This window comes from Tupaia chinensis, unplaced genomic scaffold (assembly GCF_000334495.1).
Source record: "Tupaia chinensis unplaced genomic scaffold, TupChi_1.0 Scaffold148234_1, whole genome shotgun sequence".
Taxonomy (NCBI): domain Eukaryota; kingdom Metazoa; phylum Chordata; class Mammalia; order Scandentia; family Tupaiidae; genus Tupaia; species Tupaia belangeri.
This window is the reverse complement of record NW_006208084.1, coordinates 2,514,952-2,534,328: the sequence shown is the minus strand read 5'-3', so window position 1 is coordinate 2,534,328 and position 19,377 is coordinate 2,514,952. Positions and strand designations below refer to the sequence as shown.

General features: G+C 45.9%; 1 protein-coding gene and 1 non-coding gene across 7 annotated transcripts in view; both read right to left on the bottom strand.

The window, feature by feature from the left end:
- The window catches only part of LARGE1 (LARGE xylosyl- and glucuronyltransferase 1), a 662,422-nt gene that overhangs the window by 391,787 nt on the left and 251,258 nt on the right, over window positions 1-19,377 (bottom strand). The window lies entirely within an intron of this gene.
- Window positions 16,183-16,319, bottom strand: LOC114006479 (small nucleolar RNA SNORA76). Its single transcript, XR_003548189.1, has one exon. It is a non-coding gene; the product is annotated as a small nucleolar RNA SNORA76 (small nucleolar RNA).

Sequence of the window (19,377 nt, the reverse complement as noted above, 5' to 3'; positions counted from 1 at the left end):
CAAACTCCTAGCTTCAAAAGCGGGGGTGTGTCCCTTCAGGCTCCTTCCCTGGTCATGCCACCCTTTCTATTGTGATCTCCTTGTATACAAGTGGCGGAATGAGACCTTGCTGGCCACTGGGCTTTTCATCATGACCAACTGGGCTGCCCACTCCTTCTGCTTCTAACAGAGCACATTCCTCAGCCCTGCTGGGCCCGTTGTACCTTCTAACATGTCAACCACCCGGAACCTTCAGTGACTCCTCCCTCCCCCCATTGGTGCCAGCTTTGCAAAGTTTATGCCTTTCCTGAGCACACATCCAAATGTAATAACACTACATTAAGCACCAAGCCCTGGTTTAGAGCTTCAAGCTAGTAAATTAAAAATTATAGTTCCCACGGTAACCATCTTTCTTCCTACCATGCCCATATGTAGAACTGTGTGTTACTGTACGGCCGACATATTTACGGCCTCAGTGCGTATGTGTGCATGTGCGTGCATGTGTGTGTGTGTGCACGTGTGTGTCAGGATGGCTAAGTTATGAGGAGTGCAAATATTCCATCTCAGAACTTTTCTGACTTCGGGGAGGCTAAATTGTCAGCAGCGGTACTGCAGCAATGATTTCCCTGCCCGTGGTGCAGCTCTCCTAGGAGAAATAAGTCGAGATCACACCCTCAGGGATGTTCAAAGAGCACGCTCCATCCGCAGGTCCCTGTGCATGCGGGAATGAGGCGGCCCCAGGCAGCATGGTCCCTTGCTCTCAAACCACGCTGTGTCCAGGGCTGACTTCAATCCTTGCTCGAGTTCTGGGACTTGGTGTGGCATGTATCGAGATACATAAAGAACAAAGAGAGATGAGACAGACGGGAGAAAGGGAGAAGAAACACACAGGCGTGGAGCTGCGCGAGGGGAGGGGAAGGCTGGGAGCATGAAAAGAAAAAGGCGAAAAAGGTGGTGGGTATTGGGAAGAGGGAATATTCAAGAGAGACCAAGTAGTAGGAAAGACAAAAAGAATGAAGTAAAAGAGAAATAGTAAGTAGAAGCATAAAAGGTGGAAAGGAAAGAAAAAATAGAGAGAAGAACTAAAACAGAAAAAAGCCTGACGTGAACAACTAATCTTTAAGTTCTTATGATAAATTTTATGTCTTTCATAATGCACAGAACAGAACTTTAGTAAGCTCAGTTAATGTCAGTCCCTCACTTCCACAGGTAACTGGTGTGGCGAGCTAGAAAGCTCTGGGTTCAAACACTGGCTCCACCACAGAAGTTCAGAGTTGGGTCACTGTTCTAGGTCATAGTTTCCTTATTTGTAAGTTGGGGATACCAGTCCCCACCTCATAGGGTGTGCTGAGACTCACAAATGGACACGCCTAGAACCTGTAAGTGCTGTAGGGACGGAAGGGCTTTATAAGTATTAGTGCTAATACTTTTACTGCTGTTACTGCTAGTCCTCCCCAGACCTCTGGAGTAGGAACCTGCACCCCAGAGGACCCTTGAACACAAAGGCCTGTGGCCAAGTTCATAGGCCCATGATCACAGGAGGCAGGATTCCAACACGTCCACTAAGAAGGAAGGAGGGAGGAAGAGAAGTGTGGGGAAGATAGAAAAAAAAGGAAGAAAAGGATCTTTCCCCCAGAGAGAGTAACCTTAGTGAGAAAATGGACAACATGGAGAGGCTAAGGAAGAGGAGGGAAAGACAGACGCTGGAGCCTTGCTGACACCTGCATCCAAGGTGGTGGCCTCCCAGAAGGCCCACCCATCTGGGACTGTGCACCCTTCTAGCCAGAAGCCTGCACTGCCACCCTCCCCACCCTCCCACACACAGCCCACCCAAGGCTCCATCCAACACTGACATGCAGTTGCAGAGCCAGCGCCCCTGCACAGACCAGAGCTCCGTGGGCGCTGCCTGGAGAACCCCTGGATAAGCGTATCAGCTCCTTCCTGGCTCAGGCTGCTGCATCCAAGCCAGGGAGGCAGCAGGCCCCAGCCTTTGCCCCAGGAGGGCCCAGGTTGACTGGGAGCCCTGGCAGCTGCACAAATCATCCTCTGGTTTGAGAACAGAGCAAATTTGCTATGGACGTCATCGAATGAAAATAAATATAGATACCCCACAAAGGCCCTGCATCAATGCTTTCCAAGCCCGGCCACGAGCTGCAAGCAGATGTGGAGGCAGCCACCACTGCAAAATGTTAATCCAATCGACATTTGGAGGCACGGAGGAGGAGGAGAGGTTTGCTGGTCAGGAAGAGTGGTTTCACTCTTTTTTAAAAGATGGGAGGAAGGAGGGAATTAAAAATAGATTTGTTGTCGCCCTCACATTACAAGGCATGCACAGGACATTGATCACAGAGAGAATAAGCACGGCTGAGTATTGGACACGGTGGTACCAGTGGGCTAGTTTCTCACAGCAGGCATTGACTGTGCAGTAAGAGACCTTATGAGCCCGAAATATGATGACGGCTCTTCCCAGGGCAGGAGGAAACATCACAGTCCGCATGCCTCTCTGCTCACATCCATGCATCTTTGTACAGATTCCAACCTAAACATCTGCTAAGCCCTGGGGGCTGGCAGGTGGCATGGTAGTTGAGGTGCTAGACTCCCACATGGCCGACCATGGTTCAAGTCCTGAATCTGGCAGCATGCTTTCTCACTCTCCCTTTCTCTCTGTCTGTCTCTGATTGAAATTGAAGGATAATGATAATAAGTTAAAAATATTAAAAACAAATAAATCTTAAAAAACAAAAATGCTAAGCCCCATTAATCTCAAGTTTCCCATTGTGTGCTGGCCCACGACAGCAGGTTTCTAATAAGCATCTGCATAGGCCGTGACTCCTGTGAACAATTAGTCTCCTCTTCTTTTTTTTTGATCTGGTCCAGTTCTGGTTCCTTCAATAGTTCTGATATGGGAAAATCAAGACCCTTAAGGAACTAGCAAGAGGTTCAGTCTGGTGCAGGTGTTCCGGAATCATCTCTGGGTAGCTCCCCAGATGGCAGGAGGAGAGGTCTTTTCCTCCCTCTGCACCCACATTTTTTTCTTTTGAGAAGTGTGGGGCCAGTCATTAAGGCAGCTGAATCCCACATGACCAACCCTGTGGTTTGAGTCCTAGACTAAGCAGCTTGAGAAACATGCCAGAAACATGTGCATGCATGCCCAAAATGCCAAGGGGAAAATGGAGGTTAGGATGGCAGCATAGTCATTCCCAAGAGTGACGCTCTCTCTCTCTCTCTCTCTCTCCCTCTCTCTCTCTCTCTCTCTCTCTCCCTCTCCCTCTCTCTCTCTAGTGAGTGTGCACGGGACCTACAGCAAACAAATGAATGAATGAGGAGTATGGCAGTATCTGTAATATACTTAGAAGACAAGGTATATCTGTTAACTTCAGTAATTTGTTTTTGAAAATTCAATGCTTTGTGCCAAACAGCTACCATGGAACCCATTCCCCAACATTTTAACGAAGAAAAATTAAAATTATAAATTATAGTTATGAGCTGACTTCAAAAAGTTCATGAAAATGAAATCAATGTACAAGTTTATTTGGGTACAAAAAATAAACTTTAAAATCCATGCATAGTTTCCGCATAATAAATAATTCCTAAATCACTTAATGAAGACCCCTCACTCACATAGTTAGAAATGACAATAAGTTGTATGTTAAGCCAATTCCTCCCACCAAACCAATTTCCTAAAATGAAAACAAGATAGCATCAAATGGCTATATGTAAATGTCTGGATGTGAAATGGTTAAAACACAGCTTTCTGGTCAGGAATTACTCTGCGACTGTCAGCCGAGGATTCAGTGCCCAGGAAAGCGTGCTTTCTCAGTGACATCTCAGATCCTCATTTTTCCCTCGCCTGGACACCAAGGGTTTTCAAACCCCAAAAGTTCTAATGTGAAGAAAATCAAGACCCTTTAAGGAACTAGCAAGAGTTTCAGTCTGGCACTGGTAACCCCGAGTCTTATACCTGACTCTAACAATCTACCAATTGGACTGCACCTGTAACTCACACTTTGTTTAAAGTATGCCAATGTTTACAATGCAGGTAGAAATTTTCCCTATATAAGCATTCCCCCCAAACTAGGACATTAAGGTATGTATACTTGGGCCAGCCTGTGATATGGTGGTGAAGGCTGCTGGATCCCACATGACCAACTGTGTAGTTTGAGTACGGGACCCAAACATGCTAGGCACATGTGCATGTATGACCAAAATCCTGAGAGGATAAATGGAAGAGAAGGGTTTGTAGTATGACCGTCCCTCATGGAGAGATGGGGGGCTTACCTTCTTACTTTCCTTCTCTCTCTGGCAAGCACATGCTTCCTCTAGCAAATTAAACAAAATAAATAAATAAATGGTATGCACATGTGATGAAGTTTGGGTATTTAAAATGAGACCTTAGGGACAGCACTTGGTGTGAAGGTTAAAGGCACTAGACTCCCACATGGCCAACTTCAGTCTGAGTCCCAGATCTGGTGGCTTGAAAATCAGGCCAGGCACGTGTGCGTGCTTGCCTAAAACCCTGGGAGGAGAATGGAGAAGGGATTATGTGGCATGGTCATCCCCTCCTTGCGGGGGATGATCTCTCACTTTCCCTCTCTGTTTCTGCCTCTCACTCTCTGGCTAGTGCACACACCTTATGACAAAAAACTTATAAGTAAATAATAAAATAAACCAGAAAAGGACAAATATTGCATGAGTCCACAACATGAGGCATCTAGAGTAGTCAAATTCATGGAAACAAAAAGGAAAACAGGTTACCGGGGGCTGAGGAAAGCGAGGCATGGATGGTAATGGAGCTACTGCGTATGAGTACAGAGCTCTGTGAGAGGTGATGAACCCAGTCCAAGATTGGACTGTGGTGACGGGTGCACAGCTCTGCAAATGTGCTTAACCTCACTGATGTGTACAACTTAAATCTCGTTAACATGGGTCAGTAGGTAGTGTCAGTAGGTAGTGTAGTGGTTAAGGTGCTGAATCCCATAAGGCCAGTTGGCAGTTCAAGCCCTAGATCCAGCAGCTTAAAAGATATGCCGGGTGCATATATGTGCATGTGCATAATCTCAAGGGAAGAATGGAGGAGAAGAGACTATGACCAAGGGCGTGTGTGGGGTGACTTCTCACTTTCTTCAGAAAGCACATATGCCCTATGGCAAAAATCTAAAAACAGAAAAAAGGAAAAAAAAAAAGAAAGGAAAATGGTAAATTTTGTGTTATGTATATTTTGCTATAATTAAAACAAACAAACCAGAGTCATTCTACTAGGAAAATGTCAGCCCAGAGCATGCCTTGGGGGTGCCTGAGCCTCACTTAGGAAGTGCTATAATCAGAAGTGGCTGGTTATCATTTTTTATTTTGAGGTTTTATTTTTTGCTATAGGGCGCGTGCACTCGCCAGACAGAAAGAGAGAGACAGAGAGACAGAAAGCGAGAAATCACCCCCCAGTGGGGATGGCCATGCCACAATCCCTTCTCCTCCATTCTCCTCTCGGGATCTTGGGCATGTACGCACACGAGCCCGACGTGAGCTTAAGCCACCGGGTCTAGGACTCGAACCGCGGTCGATTACGTGTGAGTCCAGCAACATAGCCATTACGCTAACTGCTGGTCCCATCTTTTTCTTTTCTTTTTTTTTCTTTTTTTTGGAGAGGTTTTCGCTATAAGGCGCGTGTGCTCACCAGACAGACAGAGAGAGACATAGAGACAGAAAGCGAGAAATCACCCCCCATGGGGGATGGTCACGCCGCAATCCCTTCTCCTCCATTCTTCTCTTGGGATCTTAGGCACGCACGCACACGCGCCCGGCGTGAGTTTTTAAGCCACCGGGTCCGGGACGCGAACCACGGTCAACTACGTGGGAGTCCAGCGACATAGCCATTACACTAACTGCTGGTTCCTGGTCCCATCTTTTTAATAAGGGAGACAACACAGGGAAGAGCCATTTCTCCTCATCTTATTTCAAACAGGCTATCCTCTTGAGGTGGCTCCATCTTTTACCATTGTCTTCATCTAGTGAATTCTGGAATCTTTTTTGGTGATATTAGTGGCTTACTAAATGGCATGCTGAATGTTAGAAAAGAGCTGACATTCATGAGACAAAAAGGTTCAAAAAAATGTGAACTGTCTATCATCTTTTTAGAGATACACCCTACCTTTTCAGAAACACAAAATCTAGGAAGGTTGACACCAGCACCTTAGGGATGGTGTATCAGGGACAACCTCTAAGGTGTCCTGTGTCCAGTCACTACTTAGGAGGAATTCTGATGGCCTGGTTCCACAAGGGTCCCTGGCATTCTGTTATTCCTGAGCCGAGGGAACCCTTCTGTAAACTAGTGGTCAGAGCATGAAAAGGAACAGAGGGCAGAGAAGGAACTTTGAGGGCTGCCTGAATTACTTGATGCCTACAAATGAATGTTCAATAAATTTTCGCTGAGATAGAATCTTGTCTAAGATTATTTTTATTCCCCCCACATCACACATTAGTGAGGTTCCAATCTGAGGTGACCTTAAATTTCAACTAAGAGTTATACATGACCAAACTGATTTAGGTAAATTCGCACACAAAACTGAAAGAAAAAGAAAGGAAAAACAAAACTAGTCAGACCACACCTCCACCCCCAGGTTCCTTACACCTATGTGCGTTTACACTTAATCCTAAGAAATGGTGAGGAATGGTCTTTGCCATGGCAGGCAGTGACTTTGGGGAAAAGGGTCAGGGTGGAGAGATTAGACATATCAGACTTCAGGCCAATCTTTACAAAGTAAGATAGAAAGATGAACTGTGTGCTTACTGGGCCTCTTCAGTGGATGGGCACCACATCCAGACTACATCCTCAGCTCCAGCTACTCCAGTCACCTAAGTGTTGAGTTCATTATTCTCTATCCAGGTCAGCCAAAGTCACCTTTTCCCATAAAGTAATGGGATATATGGAGTGACTTCATTAACCAATTGTAAGGACCAGCAAATGGCATAGTGGTTATGTCACTGGACTTTCACGTAGTCGATCACAGTTCAAGCACGGGATCTGGCAGCTTAAACTCACTCCAGGCATGTATGTGTGTGTGCTGAAAATCCCAAAAGGAGAATGGAGGAGAAGGAATTGCAGTGTGGCTATCCCCCCGGGTGGTTATTTCTCACTTTCTCTCTCTTTCTCTCTCTGGTGCACACACACCCTATAGCAACAATCTCTCTCCTAAAAAAAAAAAAAAAAGAAATTGTCACCTGGCACAGAAGAGGAAAAAAGGACCATTTATCTTATATTTTTTTTTCCCTAGCATTTTATTATGAAGAATTTCAAACATATAGTAAAGTTGAAAAAATTTTACAATGAATGTGTATTGGGCTCTCAAAAAAGTCACGCATATTTTTGCATAGAAAAAAAATATGTCATGACTTTTCCAACAATTCACTGTATACTCGCTTTCAGACTGTACCAATAATGTCTTACTACAAAGACATTATCTCACACATCTGTCCTTCTATCCAACCACCTGTCTTACTTTTCCAAAAATGTATTTCAAAATAGTAAGTCATTAGCACATTACTCCCTAGGCATTTCAGTATGTATATCATCAACTAGGAATCAATAATATTGATCGTTTTTCTTTCTTTTAACATCAAAGGTATATACAATAAAATGTACAGACTACTGGGTGAGTTTTGACAAGTGCACATGCCTATATCACCCAGAACATTTTCAAGATACAGAACACTTTGGGTTGATGATAAAATTCTCTTAGGACACTTTCCAGTCAATCCCCCCTAATAAGCAACCACTCTTCGGATTCAGTTGTATTATACTAGGTTGCCAGAAAAGTCATGATGCATTTTCCTGTTTTTCTACACAAAAATGTGCCATAGGGACCAGCAGTTGGCGTAACGGCTATGTGGCTGGACTCCCATGTAGTCAACTGTGGTTTGAGTCCTGGACCCGGTGTCTTAAACTCACGCCAGGAGCATGTGCACATGTGCCCAAGATCCCAAGAGAAGAATGGAGGAGAAGGGATTGTGACGTGGCCATCCCCCTCCCCGGGGGGGGGGTGATGTCTCACTTTCTGTCTCTCTGTCTCTCTTTCTGGTGAGTGCATGCGTCCTATAGCGAAAACCTCTCAAAAAAAAAAAAAAGTGTCATGACTTTTCTGACAACCCAGTAGATTGGCTCTTCCAGTGTCAGAACTCTATTAGGAACCCTAAAGTGTATGCTCCTTTGGGTGTTTTCTTTCATAGCATAAAGTTTTTGCATATATCAGTTGTCTGTTTCCATCCACCGCTCGGCAAAGATATACCATCTTATTGATACAACACAAGTTATTTATGCCCTCTCTCGATGATGAACATCTGGGCTGTTGGCAGTTCCAGCAATAATCACAATTGAGTAGGTATTTATATAGTTTAATAAGAAACTGCCAGAACTTTCTTCAAAAGATCTGAATCATTTCATACTTCAAGAAATAATGTATGAGTGTTACCATTATTCCCCAGCCTTGCCAGCATTTTAGGCTGTCAGGTTGTCGTAGTTTGTTTCTTTTTCTTTTAAGTGTAGTCGTTTGAGGTCTGTGGTGGCACCTCATTGTGGTTTTTCCTGCCTCCTTGTGTGTGCTTGGACATATTTTAGGATTCCATTTTCATTGACCTATGGTATTAAATGCATTTCCTTGCACAGTTTTGGAGTCACTGCCCTAGGTATTACATTATATATGCACAGCTTACCACTCTGCTGAGCACAATTTTACCAGTTCAGGGAAAGTGTGGAACACTTAACCCCCGTGGCAGGCCTTCACCCTCTTCCACTACAACAGGATGGCCTTAAGGCCCAGGCACACACTGAGAGCCAGATCAGGCACTTCCCAAACTCCTTTACACCCTGGACTCCTGTTGTGAAACTTAGTTTCCACCAAGCAGCCAGACCTGCTTGAGATTGGAGTGGCGAAAATGACCATCAGGAGGTGGAGGGTGTTCTTGGCCTTGCTTCTGCTATTTCCATGCAAGCACGGGAAGGAGATTTTGTTTTGTTTTCTACTTGAGGCAGCTGTAGTTATATTCCTGAATCTAGTCCCAAACTTCTCAAGTATCAAACAATACGGTGCCCATTCTGCTGACACAGACAGCAGATGTAGCACCGAAGTGATTCCACAGTTTATTTTATTTTTTAAAGTTTATTTATTTCTTCTAAGAGACAGAGAGAGAGAAAGAGAGAGAGAGAGAGAGAGAGAGAAATACAGACACAGGCATGAGAGAGAGATACAGACACAGGCACGCCCAACAGGGTCTTCACACAGTGATCCACCCCACCCTCAGCTAGTCTGGACCAGAGGAAAGCTTTCATGCACCTAGGCAGCCTCGGGATGCAAACCCAGCCCTTTCAGCATGGGTCCGCCACTGGGGAACACTGCGTTATTGCTGTACCACCAGCTGCCCCCCCCTCTCCCAACGCCTCCCCAGCTTCTGACCTCAGCTGCCATGGTCTGGGGCTGTGTGGTCCTGAGGGCTGCTTCTAGCAGTTCAGCGTCAAGCCTCTCCTAGAATTCTGCAAAGTACTTCATAATGGCAACGAATCCTTTTCTGGTGAAACTCATGCATTCTCTTGTCCATAACTGAACTCTCATGGAAACAGTCCCACAGCTAATTACTGGCAGAGCTGGGATCAAAACCCAGATCCCCGTTCTTTCTTCTACAGTGTGCTGCCAGAGTCTCTCCACAACGTTCTTCAAAGAAAGGGCTGAAAGTCCCACGTTCTATTTTGGGAACGTGCACTGGGAATGAAATGTTTCCATTCCGCTGCCGCCTCCTTTTCGCCCTGTGTGTGTGGTTATCTTTACCTGGGTTGGTTAAACCGACGCTCAGGCATAGGACACTGGGTAATTCTCAGGCAGCAGGATGGTGACAGCAAGGAGCACATTTTGCCACTGTGCCTTGCTACTGGAGCTGAGTTAATCAAGACATTCGTTTCCTAAAAGATTAAACTCGCGCCAGCTAACCGGGACAGGTATAATCTGCAGTGGTTTCTCACGCTTACCTGCACGTGGACAAACGTCAACCAGAAACTCAAAGATATAGCAATTTTGGCTCAGCCACATTCCAGCTCAGACATTTACTGAAGCTCTTTTGAACTCCCAGTGCTCCAACCCAACTGGCTTCCCTGCTGTTCCTCAAGCAAGACAAGCACACTCCTGCCACAGGGCCTTTGCACTTGCAAAGTCCTCTGAATGACTCTGCATCCTCTCATCACCTGTATGGTGAGTACCCTGACTTCACTCAAGTGTCCACTCAGTCTTCCCTAACGTCTGCACACCCCAACTTACTTTTGTTCCCGGAGCACTTACATGATTCGGTCTTAACATATGATCATGCCTTGCATAATGATGTTTTGGTCAACAACAGATTGCATACAGGTTACATACAGCTTACACATCGGTTACACCACGTAGCCTAGGTGTGGAGTAGACTAGGCCATCTAGGTCTGTGCAAGTGCACTCTATGTTGTTCACACAACTACACAATCACCTAAGGCACATTTCTTGGAATGTAACCCTGCTGTTAAGTGACACATGACTGTACCTATCTCTTCCCTGATTATCCCTGCCTGTAGCTGTCTGTCCACTTGTCTTCCCAGTGCCTAGAGGTGACTGGCACTCCAGGGAGCTCCATACGTATTTGAGGAGTGAATGAGTGTGTGACTACGTGTTTGATGAGGACTCAGGGTCCGCCTCTACAAAGCTGACCTCCCAGGGCCGCCTCGGACACTGCTGTAAATATTAACTAAGAACAGCTGTGTGAAAACCCATGACAGTGGAAACATGCACTCAGCATGTGCTGGGCATTTTTAAAAGTAGGTTGAGTCTAACAGAAACTGTTTTGCTCATTTTAAAAGCTCAGAAATTGAGAAACACCTGGCAATAACTACGAGGCTATCGCTGTAGCCATGTTCTTGGAACATGGAGAATAGACATCCGTAGCTTCGATGAAAATCCTGGAAACAGTGGACAGAGTCACTCTTTTAACCACTATGAACCAAAGGGCTGCAGGAAGGGGTGGGATGAAATGAAGAACCAGATGTGCTGAAACACAACAGTCCTGAAAGAGGAGCTGGGGTGCGGCCAGCTCAACAGAACTACAAAGTAGGCTTAAGTGTCTTCTTCACAAAATACCTATAAAAATGCCACACGTTCACAATAGAGCTGAGGACCTGCTGGACCCGGAAAAACACAGATGCAGATGACACTGGGTTGAGAAGAGACTCCAAAGGGTGAGACTCAGAGTGAAGAAGCTTCAGGAACACCTGATCCGACATGTTCACCTGTATTTTCTCTATACGCAGGCATAGCAATAAAATACGACAAAAACTCGTCTAATTAAGTTTAAAGGGGTTCTTTTAATTGGTATTAAACAAAGATTCAAAGGGATAGAAGGCACTGTGCCATGGCTTGATTAAAAGCCTTTTTTAATTTCTTGGCTTTACATAAAACAATGGTGTGTCTTACAATCAGCAATATAAGTAGGTGAGCCATGGAATCTGTTTGGGGAGAAAAAAAAATTAAACCAAGACTACAAAGCCATCTTTAACCTCCAATATCCCCCCACAGGTTCAGTCATTGACTTAATTTCCCTGTATTTAATGGCTTTGCCTATTTTCAGGCCTGACTGGCATTTCAGGCTCCCCAGGGAGAAGGTAGCAAAACTATGCACTTCTGAAGGATGGTAGTTCTCAAAGGTTATGTTCGGACTAGCAGAACCAGCTGAGAACTTGTTAGAATGTATTAGAAATGCATTTTCTTGGGACTAGCAGTTGGCGTAATGGCTATGTTACTGGACTCCCAAGTGGTTGACCAGGGTTCGAGTCCCATCCCAGTGGCTTAAACTCATGCTGAGTGCGTATGCGTGCATGCCCAAGATCCCAAGAAGAGAATGGAGGAGAAGGGATTGCAGTGTGGCCATCACACTGTGTGTGTGTGTGTGTGTGTGTGTGTGTGTGTGTGTGATTTCTTGCTTTCTGTCTCTCTGTCTTTCTCTATCTGGCGAGTACACGTGCCCTATAGCAAAAGCCTCTCGTTTTCTCAGCGCCCCCTCCCAACACCTACTAAATCAGAAGCTGGGTGGGGCATGGGAAAGGGTGTTCTGAAGTCCCACAGGTGATCTGAGAAGCACTGCTCTGGGAAAAATAGCACCATCTACCATCAGCTTGATCTCTCAATCTCACAACTCATTGACGTTTAAGGAAACACCCTGCGAATCAATCCAGCAGCAGGCACTGTGCTAGGGCCCAATGCTGACTCAAACCACACTGTCAATGACTAAATACTGGTCATCGGAAAAATCATGATGTATTTTTCTCTGCAAAAATGTGTCATGACATTTCCAACAACCTAATAAAATGTAAAATATAATTGCATAAAGCTGACAAAGGTGTCACTAACATACCTTGTTCAGAGGATGGAGGATTGATTCTGGTTAGGAAGTCCCAGTGGGCTTCTCAGAGGTGGCAGCAGGGCAGCTGGATCTTACAGAATGGGAAGAGTTTAGGCAGGTTTTCCTATGACAGAGGAGACTCTCCTGCTAAGGAATTACCAAAAGCAGAGGACACAAGTAGCTTCACAGAGCCAAGAGCACAAGGAGCCATCACTCAGAACTTGATTAATTCCATGGGCCCTTTCCTTTTTAACTTCTCATGATGGATTCCACCTGTAATGAGGACTGCCAACCTGCCACCCTATATCCATCCTCCCTTCTCTGCTAAAAGTTCAGGAGAGCAAAGCAGCCAGAAAAAGACGACATCCCCAGCCTAAACGGCAGAATGGCTGTGGGCCTTCAGGAAGGCCACTCAACCGCACTCTGTCTACTGACTGAGGCATGTTCGTGTGAGGCCTTCTCCCCTGCTGCATCTCGGCTATTAGCTGACAATAAGGATATTGATGCTCTGGCTCCATATGCTGGATACCGAGGTGCCTTAACCTAGAGCTGAGGGTGGCAAAGCAGAAAAGATTCTAATGACACTATTAAACCACCACACCAGGCTGTGCTACCAAGCTCTTCTCTGATTTAAGACAGTGTATCTGGCGACTTGTCACATGCTGCTGAGCCTGACTGCAATGGACACACCATTCTATTTCCATCACCTTGTCATCTGCAGAGCTCTAAGGTGAGCCGAGATTTCAGGACATGTGCATTCCCCTGACATTTGAGAAATGCTGCCATCAACACCGTCCTGCCCACCTGCAGCCGCTCACCTCCAGATGCGGATGCGGAAGTCCACTCTCTGGCTATACCTTCCTAACTTTTCAGGTCGCTTATTCCTGACCAACTTTACCTACAACATAAAAAGGAGCCTACACTACCCTGCGTGGCTACTCACTCTTCCCTGAACAAAAATAATTACCTTCACACCACCTTGCCTTTGTTTTCATTACTCCCTCTGCCTGGAATGCCCTCAAAGCCTGAGTATCTGTGGATCTCCTGCTCCTCCTTTAGTGCCAACTCAGACCCCACTTCTAGACAATACGCATCTGATCTGAGAACAGGGACTGCAGGTTCTCCATAGGAAAGGTAGTATGGTGGCCACTCAGTGTGAACCTAAACTTGGTAGGCAGTTTCTTCATCTGTAAAACTCAGGGCATGGTGCCTACACTACACAGGGCTGTTTTAAGAAATGAAGAAGGTAACATTAAAGCACCTGGAGCACAGTGCAGCACATGTTACATGCTTAGCACATAATAACCACTTTATGAGTGCCAGATATTAATTCTATACACTAGGATTGAGCATGGGAATAGACACAGTGGGCACTCAATTGCATTTACTGCATCTAACTTGGGCTGACCTCTGGGCCTTCACGTTTTACTGGGCTCATGAGTCCACCACACTCACACTTCTCCATAGCCCAGCAAAGAGCCTGAATCTAGCCCCCAACAGGGACATTATTTAGATGAAAGAACATTTTCCACAGCCATCCTAGTCATCAGGGCCTCGCCAAGAAAGAGAAAAGAAAAGCAATATAAATGTTAATAGGAAATTGTCTATTCACTTTTACTTAAGCTAATCTACTGCAGTCCAACAAAGAGGGAATTAGACAGCTGAAGGGCCAGGAAAACATGGGACCTTGACAAGCTGAAGCCCAAAGCTCTGCAGTGCCCAGAAGGAAATGCAATTCCAGGCCAATGGGCTACATGAAAATCAGGACAAAAGGCTTCTCCTTGAGATGTCTCCATGGTGGGAGGTGTGTTTCCTCCCTGGTCCCTATTTTCCTGAGCATCCATTAGATAGTGCCTATCATGTGCAATCTGTTCTGAGCAGTAAGCAATTACAACACAGTCTCTGTTCCCAAGGACTATGGGGACAGGCAGACACACGATTACAATGTAGTATGTGACAGATGTTACCAGAGGGGTATGCTCAAGTTGTTAGGGAAGCAAGGAGGTATGGGGCGGGAGAGAGGTAAGGTTTAAGGAAGTCTTCATACAGAGGCGAAGACCTTGAGACTAGGTTGTCAAGTGTGAATAGGAGTCAGCCTAGTAAAGAAGGCAGGAACAAGTGTTCTATGTACACAAACCTGGAGTGCTACATAGTGACAAGCTAAAAAATGACACCCCCCATAAAAGATGTCTGCATACCAATTTCTGCAATTTGTGAGAACTGTCTTCCAAGAAGTCTACAAAATATTCATAGGAAATACATATTATGAGAAGACTGGGATGAGCAGTTGGTGTAATGGCTATGTCGCTTGACTCCCATGTAGTCAACCACGGTTCACGTCCTGGACCCAGTGGCTTAAACTCATGCAGGGCATGTGTGCGTGCATGTCCAAGATCCCAAGAGGAAATTGGAGAAGGGATTGCAGTGTGGCCATTCCCCCTGGGGGGTGATTTCTCACTTTCTGTTTCTCTGTCTGGTGAGCACACGTACCCTATAGCAAAAAGCTCTCAAAAAAAAAAAAAAAATCCTTGAAAGGAGGAGATTATCTGGTGGGCCTGAGGTAACCACAGGGTCCTTAAAAGACAGATGCAGTCAGATCACAGGAACTGTTGACATGAGGTCAAAGCAGAGACTGGAGTGATGTACTCTGGAGACAGAGGAAGGGGCCACAAGCCAAGGAATGAAGTGGCCCCTGGAAGTGGGAAACAGCAAGAACACAGATTCTCCTCTGGCAGCCCCAGAAGGAACCAGTCCTGCTGACACCTTCTCTTTCATCCAGGGAGGCTGGTTCTGGACTTGCGAACTCCAGAACTATAAAAGGGAATACACACATTATGTCAAGCCATGAAGTTTGCGGTAATTTGTGGTAGCAGCAACAGGAATCTAACACATGTAAGTTGTTTTCAGTGCTTCTTCGGAAGGTTCGAGAAAATGTCAGAAAAATAAAATGCATGAAGAGGCAGGCAGAGGCCAAATCAAGAAAGGATTCGTGCACCAGGCCATGTTTCCGTTTCATCCTCAACGAGGAGCTGCTGCTGAAGGATAATAGCAGAGAGAAGATCTGACAAGACTGTCTTGCTAGAGCACTGAATCGTCAAATTTTTCAATCTTAAGTCTTGGGAAATACCAGATGTCTAATTCTCCATTTTATTGACTCTCATTTCTTTTATCATACACTGTAATGACTTTATGAAAAACAGGAATAACCTATTGGAATATGTCACTTCATCTCATCCTCCAAATTCCACTCCAGAGTTTTCCAAGCCGTGTGCATCTAATCTGTAGGGCGGGATTTCGTGTGAGCATGTCTGTGCAGACAGCAGGATTGGAGTGGAAATCAGAAGTGTCCCCCAAAATCCTAACCAGATCATGGCCACAACCTAAAAAGCCTCATTCAAATGCCCCACTCTAACTCCACGAAGGAGGAAGGCAACTCACATTCGTGGAATGTGCACTTGAGGCCTGAAGCACTATGAACGTCGCATTGTGAACACTGCCTCACTGGGACCTCCAAGGATCCTTCTGGGCAGTACTTAGCAGCCAAGGACCCTGCAGAGATTCAGTCTGATTCCTCAGCACTGTGGTTGCTGAATGCCCACCCATGAGAGAGGCCCTGGCACAGACACCAGTCCATTTGCCTGCGGTCCATATAGACCTTGGCCCGGTCTGGCTACTACACAGAAAGTCCTATAAAGGCAACATTCCAGCCAGCACCTGGTCCTCCTTACCCACCCTCTGCATTGCTTCTTCCCTGCCCGCACACATGCAGGCACCTCTCATGGTCACATCTGGCTCTGCCTTGCCCAGTGTTGCTTGCTGTCAAAGGAACCACTTAGATGGCATCTAAGCAACCCCGGATCTGAACAAGCTGGGCCTGCTCTGGCACTACTGCTAGACCCCCAAGGCCACTGGCTGGACACAAAGAGGTTCCAAGGCAATGCCTTGGCTGTCACCAAAGAAGGGGATATACAGGGAGGCATGTCCAAGGAATGGGAAAATTTAGTTCAAATCCTTGTTTTGTACTTCACAGCAGTAAAACATTGGTCAAGCCACTCACTCTCAATCAAAACAGGGGGCTCCTGCCTTCACCATTGCTATGCTCCCCTCAGATGGAACACCCTACAGAAGGTAAATCATAGACACTTCCCAGGATCTGACCTTGCCCACAGCCAGAGAGGACCCCATGATGGTAAAACACCGAATGCCCAATGGCATGGGGCGAGTGCAGAGCCGTTAATTTGGAGCTATTTTAAACAGTGCTGTCATGAACCACATGGACAGAGTCTATGCCACCCCTCCCTGTTTTTGCTGTTCTTGTTAGACTCCATATTTGGGGACAGTACTTTCCTAAAAAATAACATCACAGGGCTGGTGTCATAGCGTGTCTGAGGGAGAAGTATCATGCATGGCTGACTGTAGTTCAAATCCCAGCCCCATCAGCTTGACAAATACACCAGATGTACATGCACGTGTGTCCAAAATCCTGACAGCTGGAGAAATGGAGAGGAAGGAATCACAGCATGACTATGCCCTATTATAAAATATTTCCCCCCTCTCTTTTTTCTCTCTCTCCATCTGGCTAGTATGCATGCCCTCCGACAATTAAAAAAACATAAAATAAAATCTTTGTGCTAAAGGGTGTATAATGGAACTAAAGGATAGGCCCAATTTACAGCTCTCAGGATGAACTGGCAGCTTAGTTTACAGATAAAGTGACATCGGTGCCACCAGCAATTCAGATCCAATAGTCATTGACCATGCCCCACCTCTGTTCTAGCACTGAACCAAGCATTTGACTTCTGATATCCTTTTTCAATATTATACAAGGCTCAGTTAGCCCCATTTGATTGATGAGGAACACAGAGTCATTCCAAGTAAAGTGACTTGCCCAAGGCAGAACAGTCATTTCGAGACAGGACTGGGAGAGGAATCAAAGTGCCGGAATCTTTCCGTTGGGTTGCATCTGCTGAATTATTCAGCTGTCTGCGTTACACCACGCTACCACAATGGCTTTCACTTATTACGGATAACCATAAGCAGGGCTCAAGCCTGGGTGCTTGATCACAGACACTACCACATTCATCCGCGTCTATGAGGCAGTGATCGTGAAGATGTTGCTGATAAAGAAATGAGCACCTCTGCTATTAAATGCTTCGTATGTCTGAGGCATTGTGCAAAGCACTTACCTTCGTGTATTATTTTAGACAGAAAATTCTATGAGCTAGCATAAACATGCCCAGTTTACAGATTTAAAAACTAGAGCTCAGAAGAAGGACCTCCCCCCAAGAGCTCTATGGATTATAAATGGAAAATGCAGCCATGAACAAACGGATGTGAACACTCGGCTGTCTCCAAAAGCTAAACACATAATGACAATGCTGGGGGGGGGGACCCTGACAGCACCACCAGATGGGTGGCAAGAAAGGTTTCTAAAGACATAAGCAAAATCAGCATTCCATTTTGGTTTGTCTCCCCCACGACGTGCTGGCTGGCTGTGTGTAGTTTGATCGGCGCTGTGTTAGTTTCAGCCTCATCGGGCTGGCTTCCTACAATCGCCATTCTCTTCTAAGGGTTGTTTCCCTTTATAGCACACATGGCTCACCAGGCTCAGCCCACACGCCAGCACGGGCTCCAGCTCACCGCCCCCAGTGGCTAAGAGGGGAAGCTCCCTCCCTGGGGCACCATCTGCAGTGCAGAGGAGGAACCAGAGAGGTGAGAGCTCCTAGAAAGCACCAGAAGCAACTGATATAAGGGGAAGGTCTCGGGTGAGAAAAAAAGCCACGGGTTCAAGTCCCAGCTCTGCCCATAATTCAGGTGTGACCTGAGACAAGTCAGTCCTGGGCTCATGAAGACTACTAAAATTGCAACACATGGCCGACTATGGAGGTACAGCTGTATCACAGTGCACTATGATGCTGAAGTTGCAAGGGAAGGCCCCAGGTTCACATCCCAAGGTCTCCCTGTGCACATTGGGAACCTGGCAGGATTTTGGGTGTGTGACTCTGATCCTTGCTGACTGAGACTGTAGGCAGATGACAGCAGACAGGCCCCGTTGAGGATGGCTCCCTTCTTCCTCTCTCTCTCTCTTTCTCTCTCTCTCTCTCTGTGTGTCTCTGTCAATCTCATTCATGGAAGAAAGAAATAAACTTCTAAAAATTTATTAAAACAAATAACTTGATGCAATTTTGGACTGCTCCTGGAATAAGAGGAGGTTGATTGATTCTAGTGGAGACAGGCTGAGTAGGAATAGCCCCGCAGCACAGCAGTTAAGGGATCCGTGCATCCCATATGGCTGAATACATTTAGAATTGTAGCCTGGCAGCTTGAAAACATGCCAGGTGTATGTGTGTGCCCCAAATCCAAAAGGGATGGAGAAATGGAGGAGAAAGGATTGTGGTGGGACCACACCCTATAGGGAGGTGCTTTTCTCTCTTTCTCTTTCTCTGGCACACACACACACACACACACACACACACACACACAGATGGAATAGCTTTTTTTAAAAAAGAAATGATTCAGCAAATCGATACAGAAGATTCCTGGACTCCAAATCATTTGCATAACTAATGTACCATCTTGGAAGTTCTTTTTCTCAAAACGCATCCCTGGGATTGGATCTTTGCTGCCTCAAGGCAGCTACCATCGCAGATTCTTCCTGATCTGTAGCAGCTCATATCCTGGCTCCAGCCAGAAAAGAAATCATTTTCCTCATCATCAAGTAGGAATTCTACCAATCTCTAGTAGATCAGGAATTGGCATACAAGACCAACTCCAGCTGAATACTGTTATAACTAATAAAGAGATGGGCGGAAGAAGGGGGAAAAGCACTCTGGTTCCCCCTCTCACTGCCATCACACTAGCTAGATCTGCCGATTGCTCAAGGGAGACATCCTGGGACCACCCCTGCCCTGGCACAAGAAGCCTGATCATGTTTTTATGTGACCGTCAATAAAATACGGGGAACGCCCAGGTCGTTAGGGGAAGCATCAGGTTATACAT